A 15,266-nucleotide genomic window follows, 5' to 3' on the forward strand; every position below is an offset into this window, starting at 1 on the left:
ATGGAACAAGTGATAGTCAACATTAGAATCACTTAATTAACTACTCTTCCCCAAAAATGTGCATACGTAGTAATCCGTGGATTCCTCATTCCCAAGAAATAAAAAACTTTCCACTCCTCATGTGCAGGAAGTCTGTTCCCAGTTGCTTTTGGAAGAAACTGTGTTCGTGTTACGTTTCTACTCTGAACCTAGAGTTGTAGGATTTTAGAGATTCTCTTGCTTGGGCACAGATGAGCGAGGAGGCACAGAATTTGGAACACTGACAGGAGCTGGCTTGAGTCAAGAAGGGCTTGCCATTAGTTGGGTTAGGGTATCTGCTCTGCAACTTCAGGAAAGGGGCAGAGTCTCTGGAACTTGGCTGGAAAAGCTGGGAACCCTGAGACACAGCGGTCAGCTGCCCGCAGCTGGGAAGTGAGGTTCACACAATCCCACCACCCCCTGCTAACACAGCCCTCCGCCCCCAGCATGAACTGGGGCGCCACACTGCCCAGGACTGAAGTCCAGCTCCCCGTCTAACTAGCTCTGTGATCTTGGTCAAGTCACTGAATCTCCCTTTGCCTCAGTTTTTTCATCTGCAAATGGGGTTAATAATAGCCCTGACCTCATAGGGTTGTTTGAAAAATGAAATCAGTTATCCCGTGTAAAGCATTCAGCACATGTAACACACGGCCCATAGCACATACCACGTAAGTGTGCGTTATCTTCTTTTCCTCCCCCCACCACGCCTGCCCCCAGACAGGGCTAGGTTACCCCTCCTTCTGCCCTCGCAAATACTTTCTGCTTCCATCTATCAAAACTGGAAACACAGAGTTTACATTATGTGTTTAAGCTTATGCAGAGGAGAGGGTGGGTCCTCTGGGCCACGGAAGAGATTAATTACAGGAAAGGAGGAGTCCTGGTGTTCGAGAAGGGTTGACTTCCACATTGACGGGACGGGCCCCAGCGCTCGGCAGGAGCGGTCCACCTGGCTGTCAGATACGGGTCCAGTTCCAGGCGGATCCCTGCTCAGTGACCACGGCTGTGGCTGTGCTGGACACACAGCCTCAGAGCGGGGCCCCATGGAGGAGCCTCGTCCAGCCCTGAAGCTACAGTCCTGGTGAACCCCCTGCTAACACAGCCCTCCGCCCCCAGCATGAACTGGGGCGCCACACTGCCCAGTTAAAATGGGAGCTCAAAACTGCAACACACGTGCCCAAAGGAGAAAGACGGAGGCCTGCAGACAGCACTCTGCCCCTGTGGGAAGTCAGTGCAAGGGTCTGCTGTACCTGCCGGGGACCACTTACTCAGGATCGGCTGCTCATTTAAAACCTTCCTATGGGGCGCCTGGGTGGCTCAGTGGTCAAGTGTCTGCCTTCAGCTTGGGGTCCTGGGATCGAGCCCCGCATTGGGCTCTTTGCTCAGTGGGGAGCCTGCTTCCCCCGCCCCACCCCGCCTCTCTGCCTACTTGTGATCTCTCTCTGTCAAACGGATAAATAAAACCTTTTCAAAATAAATAAATAAGGGGCGCCTGGGTGGCTCAGTGGGTTAAAGCCTCTGCCTTCAGCTCAGGTCATGATCTCAGGGTCCTGGGATCGAGCCCCACATGGGGCTCTCTGCTCAGCGGGGAGCCTGCTTCTCCCTCTCTCTCTGCCTGCCTCTCTGCCTACTTGTGATCTCTCTCTGTGTGTCAAATAAATAAATAGAATCTTAAAAATAAATAAATAAATAAATAAATAAAACCTTCCTATAGGGGCATCTGGGTGGCTCAGTGGGTTAAAGTCTCTGCCTTTGGCTCAGGTTGTGATCCCAGGGTCCTGGGATGGAGCCCCACATGGCGGGAAGCCTGCTTCTCCCTTTCCCACTCACCCTGCTTGTGATCCCTCTCTTGCTGTCAAATAAATAAATAAAATCTTCTAAAAACTTAAATAAAAAAATTTAAAAAGCAAATCTTCCTATAAAATATTTTGAAACTGGGCACCTGGGTGGCTCAGTGGGTTAAGTCTCTGCCTTCGGCTCAGGTCATGATCCCAGGGTCCTGGGATCGAGCCCCACAACAGACTCTCTGCTCAGTGGGGAGCCTGCTTCCTCCTCTCTCTCTGCCTGCCTCTCTGCCTACTTGTGATCTTTCTCTATCAAATAAATAAACAAAAATCTTTAAAAAAAAAAATTTTTGAAACTATCCTAAATTTTTGTTTAAAAATGTTCCTTTTACGTAACTGGTTCTGCTTTTTCCCAAATTGTATTGTGATGGTATTACAAAGCTTAGAGTACCTGTTGCCATCATGTAATTATTCTCATTACACTGTACACGCTACTAACAATAAAAAGCAGATTTTAATTTGATGACTCAGCCCACTATTTCCTAAACAATAGATTTTTTTGTGAGCACCAGTCATTGGAAACATTTGAAATAGGAGAACACTTCTCTCCACCAGCGGTTCTATGTACCATAGGAAAAGTAAGAGACAGTTTCTTGTTGGGCTCAACACATTTTTTTTTTTTTTTTTAAGATTTATTTATTTATTTATTTGACAGAAATCACAAGTAGTCGGAGAGGCAGGCAGAGAGAGAGAGGGAAGCAGGCTCCCTGCTGAGCAGAGGGGCTCAACACATTTTTAACTGGCTTCAAAAAATTATGTTTTTACAGGTCTGTCTCCCTGAGTGTTCTGTAATGGCCCGGAAGGTAGGTACAATGTCCTATTCATTTTTGTATCTCTAGTACTTCTTGCTCAGGAACCAGCGTATGACAGATACCCAGTAATACTGGGTTTTACTTCCTTATTAAGAGGGAGCAAGGTGGGGCACCTGGGTGGCTCAGTCATTAAGCGTCCGCCTTTGGCTCGGGTCATGATCCCAGGGTCATGGGATCAAGCCGCACGTTGGGGCTCCCTGCTCAGCGGGAAGCCTGCTTCTCCCCTCTCCCACTCCCCCTGGCCCCCGCTGTGTTTCCTCTCTCGCTGTCTCTCTCTCTTTCAAATAAATACATAAAATCTTTCAAAAAAGAAAAAAAAAGGGGGGGTGTGTGGCAGCGAGGCATAATGGTAAAGACCCTGCCCTAGAGAACCAGATTGCATGTGTTTGAATCCCAGCTTTGCACTTAATTAGCTGAATGGCCTCGGCAAGTCTCTTAAATTCTCTGAGCCTCAAGGGGATCCCCCCTCAAGGGGATGATAATAGCACCCACTTGTAAGGATTGGGGGAGAATGAAATTTTATGAACACACGCAAAGCTCTTAGGGCCTGGACCACAGGAAGTGCTACTGCTCTCTACTCAGCAAATACTTACTGGTCCAGGTTCAATGGACTGTGTCTCTCTAAAGTTCTGAAATTGAAGCCCTAATCCCCCGGGTGATGGTGCGTGGAGGTGGGGTGTTTGGGAGGTAAATTCGATTTAGATGAGATCATGAAGCAGGATAATGTCATCCTAGGAAGAGGAGGAGTGAGATCATGGTCTCTGTCCGTGCTCATACACCCCAGAAAAACCAAGGGAGCACACAGTGAGAAGGTGGCCTTCTGCAAGCCAGGAAGAGGGCCCGCACCAAGAGCCCCACTCTGCTGGGACCCTTCTCTCACTCTCCCGGCCTCCGGAACCGTGAAAAATAAATGTCTGTGTAAGTGCCCCGGTCGATGGCCTCCTATTCGGGAAGCCTGAATGGACTAAGGTCTTAGACCCCGCTCAGACAGGTCTTTCGGCTCCATGGGTGCCACCCCCCAATCAGCTCTGGGTTCCTAAACCCATTCTCAGTGCTCTGGCGTGGACCACTTCAACTCCCCAAGTGTCCACTGAGATCTCCTCTCGGTCCTGCCCTTTGGCAGCTGTGGCGCCACTAGCCTTTGATCTGCCTATCTATTCCCATCTGGAGGACTCCTGGCTCTCCTGGGGTGGCCCCTGCCTGACCAGTCCGTCCAGCCTCCAGCATCGTCCAGGGCGAGGGCACACAGCTCAGGGCATCAGCATTCGGACCGCGTCTGTCTTTCTGTTCCAGCCGCCCATGTGCCTAGAGCTGGGCCAGACTGCCGTCCCGTGTCACTCCTCGGTCTCTAATTACATATTTGTATGTACTTGTTTACCATCCGTCTCCCGGCCCAGACTGTAAGCTCTGCTCTGACGGCAGAGGCCTATCTTGTTGACGCTGTCCATTTCCTACTGAGTTTTCTAGTCGAACCCAACGCTCGCTCATTCATTCACTCCCTGGACAACCACTGAGCCACTCCCTGTCCAACACTGATTGACGATGGACATACAGACAAAACCCAGGCTCCCTGACCTCAAGAATCACCCAGTCTAATGGAGGGAGGGACAATTGTATGCTGTAATAGGGACATGAGTGACTTTAGGGTGACAAAGAGAGGGGACAATGCTGTCTGAGCATCCTGGCTTGGAAAAACCTTCACAGGTAAGGTACTCGGGTTAGGTCTTAATAAAATGCAGATATCTACTTAGGCTGACAAAAAATTCTGAAACATCTCGGGCAGACAGGAAAGTAACCCCAAGGGCCAGAAAAGCACAACAGCGAAGAGTGTTCCCAGACCAGTAAGCAGAGCGAGCACTGCTGAGTCCAGGGCCCAAGGGCGGCAGGTGCAGAGTGTACACAGAGCCTCCCCCCTGCCTAGACGCCACTAAACCATCATGTAGCGAACATGTCCACTGATCCAGGCACTGAGATAAGAGTTCTACATGCATTTACCTTGTTCGATTTTCACAACCAGCTTAAGAAGTGGTTATAACGTCTCCCTGTTTTCAGATGGAGACAGTCAGGCACCACGCGACTAAGCAGTTTGCCCACGGCCACACTGGCAATAGGTTGTAGAGGTGTGATTCCTACCTAGGCTGGCCTGATTGTAAAATTCATGCTTTCTTACACCCACTAAGCCTGGGTAGGTGCCTTGGGCCTTTGGTATGTTGCCATCATAATGAAATGTAATTGCCACTTACTTGTCTCCCTCTAGAAGGTGGGTCTCATGAGGGCAGAGACTCTGCTGTGCTCACTGCTATGTCTCTAGGACCTGGCACATTGCCTGGTAGAGTACAGGCATTAACAGTGTGTGTTAAGAATATACCAGTGAGGGGCACCTGGGTGGCTCAGTGGGTTAAAACCTCTGCCTTCGGCTCAGGTCATGATCCCAGGGTCCTGGGATCGAGCCGACATCGGGCTCCCTGCTCAGTGGGAAAGCCTGCTTCTTCTCCCTCTCCCACTCCTCCTGCTTGTGTTTCTTCTCTCGCTGTGTATCTCTCTGTCAAATAAATAAACAAAATCTTTAAAAAAAAAAAAAAAAAAGATAACTGAGTGCATGGGGGGGAGTGACTCCTGATCTCAAAGTCGTGAGTTCAAGCCCCACACCGGAGGTAGAGACTACTTTTTTTTTTAAAGATTCTATTTATTAGAGAGAGAGAGAGTCGGGCTGGGAGGAACAGAGGGAGAGGGAGAGAAAGAATCCCAAGCAGACTCCCCGCTGAGTGTGGAGTCCCAGGCAGAGCTAGATCTCGGGACTGTGAGACCACAACCCCAGCCGAAATGGAGTCCGGATGCTTAACCGACTGAGCCACCCAGGACCCCCGAGATGTTTGGTTTTTTTTTTAAAGTAATAATGAAATGAATGAATGAACAGGGCTTTGAACTCTTTTCTTTCTTTTAAAGATTTTATTTATTTATTTGACAGACAGAGATCACAAGTAGGCAGAGAGGCAGGCAGAGAGAGAGAGAGAGAGAGTGAAGCAGGCTTCCTGCGGAGCAGAGAGCCCGATGCGGGGCTCGATCCCAGGACCCTGAGATCATGACCCGAGCCGAAGGCAGCAGCCCAAACCACTGAGCCACCCAGGCGCCCCTTGAACTCTTTTCTAATGTGCACTACTGCCCTTCTTCGTCCCTTTGGTGAAGGAATCCTAGAAATCATTCTTAAACCAAGATCTGTGTGCAAACCACAAGTGGACTTCTGCCCCCTCTCACTTTGGTCAGACAGAGAAAAGCTCCCTGCGGTGCTGGACTGGACTCAAGCCGCATGGGCAGACCCCTCCCCAAGCATGGGGGCTTCTGCCACCTCCCTCCCCTCCACCCTCATCCCATCAGTGCACAAACTCTCAACACCCTTTGAAAGGATGCTTAGAAGGTTGGCCCTCAGCTGGAGTCTGGAAACCTGGACTTGGTGAAGGTTCCCACCATTCCCAGGGCCCATGAGAGTGCCTCACTCTCCCTAAACTGTTTGCACAAACAGTGTAATTCATCCTAACACCAGCTTTCCTTTGGGGAACCTGAACTTCTGGTACCTGCTCTGCAGAGAATGCCGACGGAGCAAGTCCCAGACTCGGCTCTGGGTGCCTTCTCCCTTTGCTGATTTCCCGTTGGATCCCTGACTGTAATCATCACCGCGATCACTCTGTGCTAAGTCCTCTGAGTCCTCTCACCCACCACTGAAACTGGGGTGGTCCTTGGGATGCCAAGACACTGTCTCTGCACAGGAGCAGCGTTGCAAAATGTTCCTGTCCAGTCCTGTCTGCTAAAGGAGGAGAGGCCACAGGGGCCGGGCTGGAATGCAAAGGTGTGCAACTGGCTGAGTGGGATCGGGGACAGACAGACAAGTCCGAATAGATGGGGCTAACTCAGCCCCTGGCCGACCAGCAAGTGCCAGGCCAGGCAGAGCCGAGCAGTTAGTTCACAGCCACTGACCGTGAACCCTCTCCTCTACTAAGGACAGGTTCTCCCAAATGATAACCTAGAACACTCTGGGCAGTGTTTGGCTTTCTTCCAAAACTCAAGAGATGCTCTACATCCTCAGATACAATGAAGATTCCTTTAAAATTAAATGTAAAAATAAAATGAGGGCATGTTTGTCTGGACGGCATGAAACCAGCAGGAAGAGTGGAGCACAGCTCAGCTTCGGAAGAGCCCAGAGCACTGGGCAGCCACCGTCCTTCTTGGCTTTCTCTTCTGTAGCCAAGCTGACCTTCATAACCCAGACGTCAGCACCCACGCTCTGAATCGGCTTATACCCAGTCACACTAAGGAGACTGGACCCATAGCGGCACGGATCCTAAAGCTATTAGGCTGAGCGGCAAATACATGAAGGGAAGAGAAGGAAAATTCGAGGCCACTACCTGCATAAAGGGCTCTTGCTCCAGGCTGACAAGGCTCACCTTGCTCGGTTCTAGGCGGAGTGTGGTTGGTGGTGACAGGCAAGAAGAGGGAGAGGGGTCAGTCTTGACTCCAGGACTGTGGCCGGAGGGACTAAAGGGGCCCCTGCTCTGATGAGGAAAGTTCGCACTTGACCCTGTGGTCCCCAAGCAGCACATCGCACCGCCCGGTAACGCTGGGCTTCCTGGAAGGGGTGGGAAGGCCAGGCCTACAGCTACAGCACCCACTACCATGACAGCCCTGTGCCTCCCTCCTCTGCAACCAACGCCCCAGACAGGCCCTTACTCCCCAGTTTACAAGGAGTTTGTGGGTCCCAGCTGGCTTTGGTCTCCTCAGAGCCTTCTGCGCCTGCTTTCCCTATCCCAGAGGCTTCTCTTCCCCCAGCCACCCCCGCCCACCGTATCCCTACATTTCAGCTCCCGGCACCGTGTCTGCCTCCCTCGGATGCTACCCCCTTCCCTGGCTCCACCAAGCTCCTGTCTGCCCAGGGCCCCCAGCTGCCCTCCAGCTCTGTCCCTTCCCCCACTCTCGCTCCAATCTGACATTTCCAAATGCCTCCCAACCACTGGTTCTCCACACACCAGCCCCAGCCCAGCAGCATCAGCGCTGCCGGAAAACTCCTGAGACAGGCAGATCCTCAAGCCCCGCCCGGACCTCGCCCGGACCTACCAAGTCGGAAGCTAAAAACAGGGAGCGGGCTGCGGGTCTGTGTTTGGACAAGCCGTCCGGGGGATCCAGACGCAGCCAGTGCTTGGGAACCACCGCCCTCCACACTTCACCTGCTTCTCCTGTGGCTGTCGCCAACAATTCTCCAACGTTTCCAAATCCAGCCTAACTTCCTATTTCTCACAACACCGCCCACCTTTACCAATAAGGCAGGAACAAAACAGCACAACCCAAGTTCGATATGGCGGGCCTTCCAAAATGCAACAGGTATTTTTAAAATCCATGACGGACTTGTGACTGTAGAGCGTGAAGGTAATTCTCTACGTTAGGATGGTGCACAACACTGCCGGGCAGCTTGGGAAAGAAAAAACAGAATGAACTATCTCATGCAAAATATCTATCAGTGTAGCCTGCATGGGGTACAGGAAGATGACCCCAATAAAATACAGACAATATATTGTATATAAAAACAATGTATTAATAGTATTTTTCTGTGAAGGGGCAGATGGAGAAGGAGAAAGAGAATCTTAATCAGTGCAGAGCTGGACAAGGGGCTCGACCTCACAACCCTTGAGACCGTGCCCTGAGCCAAAATCAAGAGTCGGATGCTTAACCGACTGAGCCATGCAGGGGTCCCAATAAGGTTATTTTTTAATGACCTAAAGCAAGAAGAGAATTACAGATTCAGTTACCTAAAAAGTATTAGGTACCTCAAATAGGTAGCTTCTTCTGTCTTTTTTGCATTATAAATTTCTCCCAAATGAAAATGAGATCGATTTCTACTATCTTTTTAAAATTTACAAGCACTTTTACAAATAAGGTTCATTGCAGTCTTTACTGTAATCTTTTTTTTTTTAAGATTTTATTTATTTATTTGACAGACAGAGATCACAAGTAGAGAGGCACGCAGAGAGAGAGGAGGAAATAGGCTCTCTGCCGGGCAAAAAGCCGGAGGCGGGGCTTGATCCCAGAACTCTGGGATCAAGACCAAGCTGGCGGAAGGCAGAGGCTTTAACCCACAGAGCCACCCAAACGCCCCTCCTTACTGTAATCTTAAAGGGAGATAATTGCCCCTAACTCAGAGTCTCTGAGCTGTTCCGGGCAGATGTCAGTCCTGCACCTAGAACCCGTGCCCTTCCTTTAGGACTCCTCTCAGGATGCCACACAGACACTGACTGGCCAGTCTGCAGAGATGGCAAGGCTGACTGAGTTCAGTTAGGAGAATGCCCACGTCTCGCCCAGCCACAATAATGCTACATTCAAGCCAAGGATTATCTAACTCCTCACTCATCACAGGTCTTGTGGTACCATGGAAAGAATCCTTCGATTTTAAATCATTTGCTCTTTGGGAATTTATTTCCGTTTTGGCGCATCTTTTTATTTGCCTAAGGACCTAGTGTATTGTAGTACCTGGTATTCCAAAAGATATTAATGAATACATAGCTTCTTGGAGGTGAAGGGGAGTTTGTAGGCAGGGACGATTCTACATAGAAGAACAATGGAAAGAGCCATGGTCTAGAGTAGGAACACCACAACTGGCTTCAGTTTTCTCATCTGTAAAATGGGGGTAAAAGAACTACCTCTCTCAAGGTCATTATAAAGATTTAATGAGAATGTATCTGAAAGTACCTAATTTGCAGTAGGCATGGACTCTAAGTCCAATAGTCCAATGCCTTGTTCTCTCCTATGGAGACCAGTGGGTTCTTTCAAACATTGAGGATACTGAACCTCAGATCTTAAGAATGATGACGTCATCCATTTTTACTAACCTCCCTAAATGATTCCCCTGGCATCACTGAAAAAACCGTTCACTGAACACATTCTGAGGAATTTTTTCCTCATGTATGGACTACAAAACAGCATTTGTGGGTGGCCTGGGTAGCTCAGTGGGTTAAGCCTCTGCCTTCAGCTCGGGTCATGATCACAGGGTCCTGGGATCAAGCCCCGAATAGGACTCTCTGCTCAGCAGGGAGCCTGTTTCCCACCCCACCCCACCCCCCGCCTGCCTCTCTGCCTACTTGTGGTCTCTCTCTTTCTGTCAAATAAATAAATAAAATCTTAAAAAAAAAAAAAAAAAACAGGGGCACCTGGGTGGCTCAGAGGGTTAAAGCCTCTGCCTTTGGCTCAGGTCATGATCCCAGGAGCGTGGGATCGAGCCCCGAATCGGGCTCTCTGCTCAGCGGGGAGCCTGCTTCCTCCTCTCTCTCTGCCTGCCTCTCTGCCTACTTGTGATCGCTCTCTGTCAAATAAATAAAATCTTAAAAATAATAATAATAAAAAAAAAACCAGCATTTGTTCACCAAATAAAACTCTGAACCATATTGCTATTTCAGAAGAGAACTCAGCGGAAGAAAGGAAACCTTTTCTCTTCAGCCTTCCTACAATTACGAGGGAACAACAATCTGAATTTCTGTGAGTACAAGAATATCCTCAAGAGGGAGAATTTTTGTCTAACCTTGCCCATTTAAATGATCTTTTATTCATCATTTCAAAGGGATTTTTTTCAGGCAAAGGAAGCTGTAAGTTCCTGTCTAGAAGTCGATAGCTTCTTTCTGATAAAAGTCTTAACACAGGAAAAGTCAAGTGTCTTAGTAAAAGAAAAAAGAATGTTGGGAAGAAGCTGTAGGATCTCCCACTCATCAGCTAGTCAGTAAATCTTCCCAATATCCTTGATCACTTACATATTCGAAATCACATTCTTTTTTTTTTTTTTGGAGATTTTTAAACTAATTTTTAAAGATTTTATTTTTAAGTTATTTCTACACCCAACATGGGGGGACCCCAACTCACAAACCCCAGGAGTGGCACGCTCTCCCTGCAGAGCCAGCCAGGCACCCTGAACCCACATCCTTGATCCGTAACAATGAGGCTCTTAGCTCATGGATGAAACCGCTCTTATTAGTTTGCCAATTCACACTTGTGTTCGCACTGAAATGCATGTCCTCACGTCACAAGCTGGGCAATTTTAAGCAGATGCAGGCAAATGACTTTCATTATTCCCAGGCTTTCCTTCAATTATAAGAACATTTTCACAACTAGAAATAGTGTTGTTGGACCATTAGACTCATTCAGGATGAAAGCAGAAACAAAATACGTAGTTTGGGATATTTGGGAAAATTATTTCAAATCTGCTTTCTGAAGTCTTGCTGTGACCTCCTCCTTTATATACCAAGCAACAACTTTTACCTTAAGGTTTATTCCAACTACTTTCAAAAATGTGTCTGAGTCACTGTGGAAAAAAAAAAAAAAATATATATATATATAAACAGGCTACCTAAAATAAAGCCAGTTAGCGGTGCCTGGGTGGCTCAGTGGGTTAAGCCACTGCCTTCAGCTCAGGTCATGATCTCAGGGTCCTGGGATCGAGCCCCGCATCGGGCTCTCTGCTCATCAGGGAGCCTGCTTCCTCCTCTCTCTCTCTGCCTGCTTGTCATCTCTCTCTATCAAATAAATAAATAAAATCTTAAAATAAAATAAAATAAAATAAAGCCAGCTAAAGGAAGCATAGAGATAAATGTCATCGGGCATCTAGTTATTAATGTGCATATAGTCTGAGCCCTGGGTAGCTCCATTCTTTTGGAGCCAAAACAAAAAGGAAACCCTCATGGGTTTCTGACTGTCTCTATTAAAAGAAAGCACATGCACTCCAAAAACCTGGCGCTCGGGTGCCGTGTCCACAGAACAGTGACCCAGGAATCTCTACATGTTTATACAAACTCTGTGAATCTGATCTTCCTTTTACTTTACATTCCGATCCAGCCTTTGTCCACCCTACAAAAAATATCATTTAAAATATCCAGAATGTGCGCGGCTGGAGAGATGGGAGAATGGGCTATTGTTTAATGGGTAGAGTTTTTGTTCCGAACCATGAAAAAGTTCTGGAAACGAAGAGTTGGGATGGTTGCACCGTCAGTGTACGTAATGTTACCGAATCGTACACGTAAAAGGGTTAAAATGCTGAATTTCATGATATGTATATTTTATCATAGTAATAACAGAGAAGGGGGTGGGAGAATGGAGTAACTGGGTGACGGACAGTAGGGAGGGCATGGGATGTAATGAGCACCGGGTGAGGGTGCTCTGTAATCACAGATCCGTGCCTCTGAAACCAACAATACATTATATGGTAATTAACCGAATTTAAATAGCTTAAAAAATAACAACAGTCAAAGAATAAAAGTACCCAGAAACAAAAAAAATTCACAGGCCAGTATGCCAAGCCCATGTCCAGATCTCGCTGAGGAGCCTGACCTTGAGGGGGAGGGGCTGTGACCCAGGCTGCTTAAGGGTGTTTGTCCTGCTTTGGCTAAATGAAGGTTCTGATGTAGGACTTGACGAAAATGTGCGGGAGCGTGTTGTAAATCACTCCTTCACAGTGGACAGAACAGTTCGCCCCAAGATACCCGAGGCCGGTGCTTTTCACATGTTAGTGTGCAAACGTTCCCCAGGGGCTCACAACCCAGCAGGTGCGGATCCACTGTCGCAGGCCCCCAGGTGAAGGCGCTGATGCTCGCGGCCTCAGTTGAACCCGCAAGGCCCCAGAGCCCCGTCCAGAACCACGGGCCCCCGCCAGGAAATGAGGAGGGCTGACCACACCTTTCAGGTGAACTGGTTCGGAAGAGAAATTACCTGCCAACCACCGTTCGTAAAAATGCGTTGAGAAACACCCAGAAAGCCTTGGCGCAGGGGGCTTCCCAAGTGTCCCCACCCACCCCGGGGACTAGGAACCCGCCACAGACGACGAGGACAGTTGACGGAGAGGCAGTTTCGCAGACAGCCCTCGCCCAGACTTCAAAACAGCCGAGAATGCCCTTCTCGAGCTCGAAGAATGCCTGGAATTCAGTGGCCTTTATCCAACATAAAGATCCCCAACTCGGTGCTGACTTAGTTCCCTATAGAACCCCGCAGCCTTGAGCACCGACAGCGCCCCGCATGTTAAAGGGAAGGGGGAGACCCTCGAAGGCTCTCGGGCGCTGGGGACACAGATCGCGGCTCGGCGGGCAGCTCGGGCCCGCGGGCACGTCCGGGAGTGTGCAGTCCCGGGCTCCCGGCGGTGTGGGGTGTGCAGGCCCCGTGGCTGAGACCCGCCCGAGACTCCGCAGGCGATCCCCAACTGCTTGCAACTAACCCGCGCCGCCCTCGGCCCCACGGCACCAGCTCCTGACCCCTTAAAGCTGGCTGCGCCAACAGAAACCAGAGGCCCTTCCATCCTGGTTCAAGAGAAGCTCAACAGAAAGTGAAACGGTCCCTGTTCCTTGGGGGAGAAGGCGCCAGTCCAGGTAGGAAAGAGACGGTGGCCGCGGGGCACCTGGAGCTGCCCCAGGTGCCGGCTAAAACCCACTTCCAGACGATCCCCCAAGAGAAACCCTATGATGCGCCATCGTCCCCCGGGAGGACCCAGAGCCAGAAGTCCGCTAAGCATCCCAGAGAGGAAAAAGTCGTGCCCGATAAAGTACACCCCGAATCCACAGGGAGATGGGGGGGGCATCAACTCGCATGTACTGTCGCTGCCCCTCAGCTCCGCTCGCACGCCGACCCAGGGCGCCAGTGCACCGCCAGACCCCGCCAAGTCCCTCGCTCGCAGGGGCGCGACGGGTGGCGGCATCCCCGCGACTCCGGGGCCCTGGCGGCCGCGGGGCGGGCGCTCGGGGGCGGGGGAGGGGAGGGGAGGGGGGAGGGTACTCGCCTGCGGGCTGGGGGCGGCCGCAGTCGCCGGGGTCGTGCGCAGGACGAGGGCGGGTCCCGGGGGCGCGCTCCGACGCGACGTCGGCTGCAGGGCGGGTGTCCCCTGCGCCGCCCGCGCTCGTCGCTGGTGGCGCCTGGCCCGGGCCGGAGTGCGGGACGCTGCCCAGGGAATGGGCGGGCACGACTGGCCGCGGTCGCTGCTCCTGTGTATTATTGTGGACCCGAGCTATTTCCTGTTTGGAGGTTTGGGAGGAAAAAAAAATATATCCAGGGTGGGGGCAGGGGGAGTGGGCGGCGGAGAGCCAGAGAGCGGCGGCGCGGAGGGGAGGAGGGTGGGCTGCGGCCGTCACCGGCTTCCCGGAGACCCCGAGGGTGCCAGGTGCGCCAGTCTGGCCAAGAGACGAGGCTTACTGCAGCTGTACTTCGGGGTGTTCGCAACGACTTGGGTGGGGGGGGGGCTCGCACGGGCCACCCAGCAGTGGGGCCCGACTGTGGCCCGAGGGACCACCTGGCCCCCAGCCCGGGCATCCATTCCCCTTCCCCTTCCCTTCCCTGCCAAACTGCCACTGTGCTTTCTTTCCGCCCAGGGGCAAAAGGGATTCGATGTGCTGCTTTATTCGTTCTCGCGTCGGCTTTCTGATCCCCTCCAGGGGTGTGGGCTAGGAGGGGGTTAGCTACACTACCCTTCACAGGAGCACGGAAAGGATGGTTGGGGCCACTGTTGTACGTGCTCGGTGGCGCTGGGGTCTTTGTTTGTGCTTGGGCGTGGGGGGAGAGGCAGGTTGTTCACGTCGCTGGAAAGTTAACTTTTATGATCAGCTTCCGTTCCCCTCCCCCGTGAACTTCACCCTTAGCCAGGATCACAGGGTCGGAGGCCCCAATCCGGAAATACCGGTTCCTCCCGCTGGGACAATAGGTGAGGGCGGGAGCGCAAACGCGAGAGCCTGCTTAGTCACCGCGGCCACCCCTGCTCAGCCTGGAAGGCGGCCCCAGCCTGCAACGGGCCAGCAGGTGCTCCTCGCACTTAGTCACGTTGAAAATGCTGGGACGGTAATAGGGAGTTACTGTTTAATGGATGCAGAGTTTCAATTTGGTCTGATGAAGAGGTTCTGGAGAGAGAGCGTGCTGTTGGTTGCACATGTGAATGCACTTAACGCCACTGAATTGCATGCTTAAAAATGGTTAAAATGGTTAATTTTACGGTACATGTGTTTTACCACACACGCAAAGAAAAAACTCCTAGGTAAGTTCATTGAATACACCTTTGCATATGACTGCCAAACCCTCCTGCCCTCAGTCTCACCCAGACCTCTGCCAGAAGTACTGAAATGAATGACCATGCTTCTGATTAAGCTCAAGTTCATTTAGTCTAGACTTCTGAGGGTACCTATTAGCAAGTTTTTCAAAAGTGAGTAGATTGAGCCTAAAGGATAGTACACTTTTTAAAAAAACAGCAGTTTTCCACGTAGGGGGGAATTATGTCAGGTGAATTTAAAACAATTATTTAACAACACATCCCTTAGGTATATACCCTAAGGATGGGAAATGTTTTTTAAAAGTTTAAAAAAAACCCAAAACTGCTTTTCAGTAATGATAATGATAGTAAGAGTAGTAAGAAGTAATTATGTTAATGGCCTTAAGAATCAAGATTTTTTAGTATAAAAAATAAATATAATATCAAAGCCGATAAGCAATATATTTTTTAAAGATTTTATTTGACACAGAGAACGCAAGAAGGAGGGGCAGCAGAGGGAGAGGGAGAAGCAGAAACAGCCTTCCAGCAAAGCCAGGAGCCCAATGTGAGACA

General features: G+C 50.3%; 1 protein-coding gene and 1 long non-coding RNA gene across 3 annotated transcripts in view; one reads left to right on the forward strand and one right to left on the reverse strand.

Moving 5' to 3' along the window:
• The window catches only part of LOC116570109, an 89,448-nt gene extending 79,261 nt beyond the window's left edge, over positions 1–10,187 (forward strand). The window contains exons 2-3 of the long non-coding RNA XR_004277286.1: positions 2,627–2,662; positions 10,108–10,187. This is a non-coding gene — a long non-coding RNA (uncharacterized LOC116570109). The remainder of the gene's footprint in view (positions 1–2,626; positions 2,663–10,107) is intronic.
• Positions 1–13,529, reverse strand: part of TJP2 (tight junction protein 2) — a 120,408-nt gene extending 106,879 nt beyond the window's left edge. The window contains exon 1 of one of the 2 annotated variants that reach the window (XM_032306736.1): positions 13,461–13,529. The gene's annotated coding sequence lies outside the window, so the exon portion shown is untranslated. The remainder of the gene's footprint in view (positions 1–13,460) is intronic. The other variant, XM_032306737.1, reaches the window with a different exon arrangement.
• Between the last annotated feature and the right edge of the window lie 1,737 nt (positions 13,530–15,266).

Source organism: Mustela erminea, chromosome 12, assembly GCF_009829155.1.
Source record: "Mustela erminea isolate mMusErm1 chromosome 12, mMusErm1.Pri, whole genome shotgun sequence".
Taxonomy (NCBI): Eukaryota; Metazoa; Chordata; class Mammalia; order Carnivora; family Mustelidae; genus Mustela; species Mustela erminea.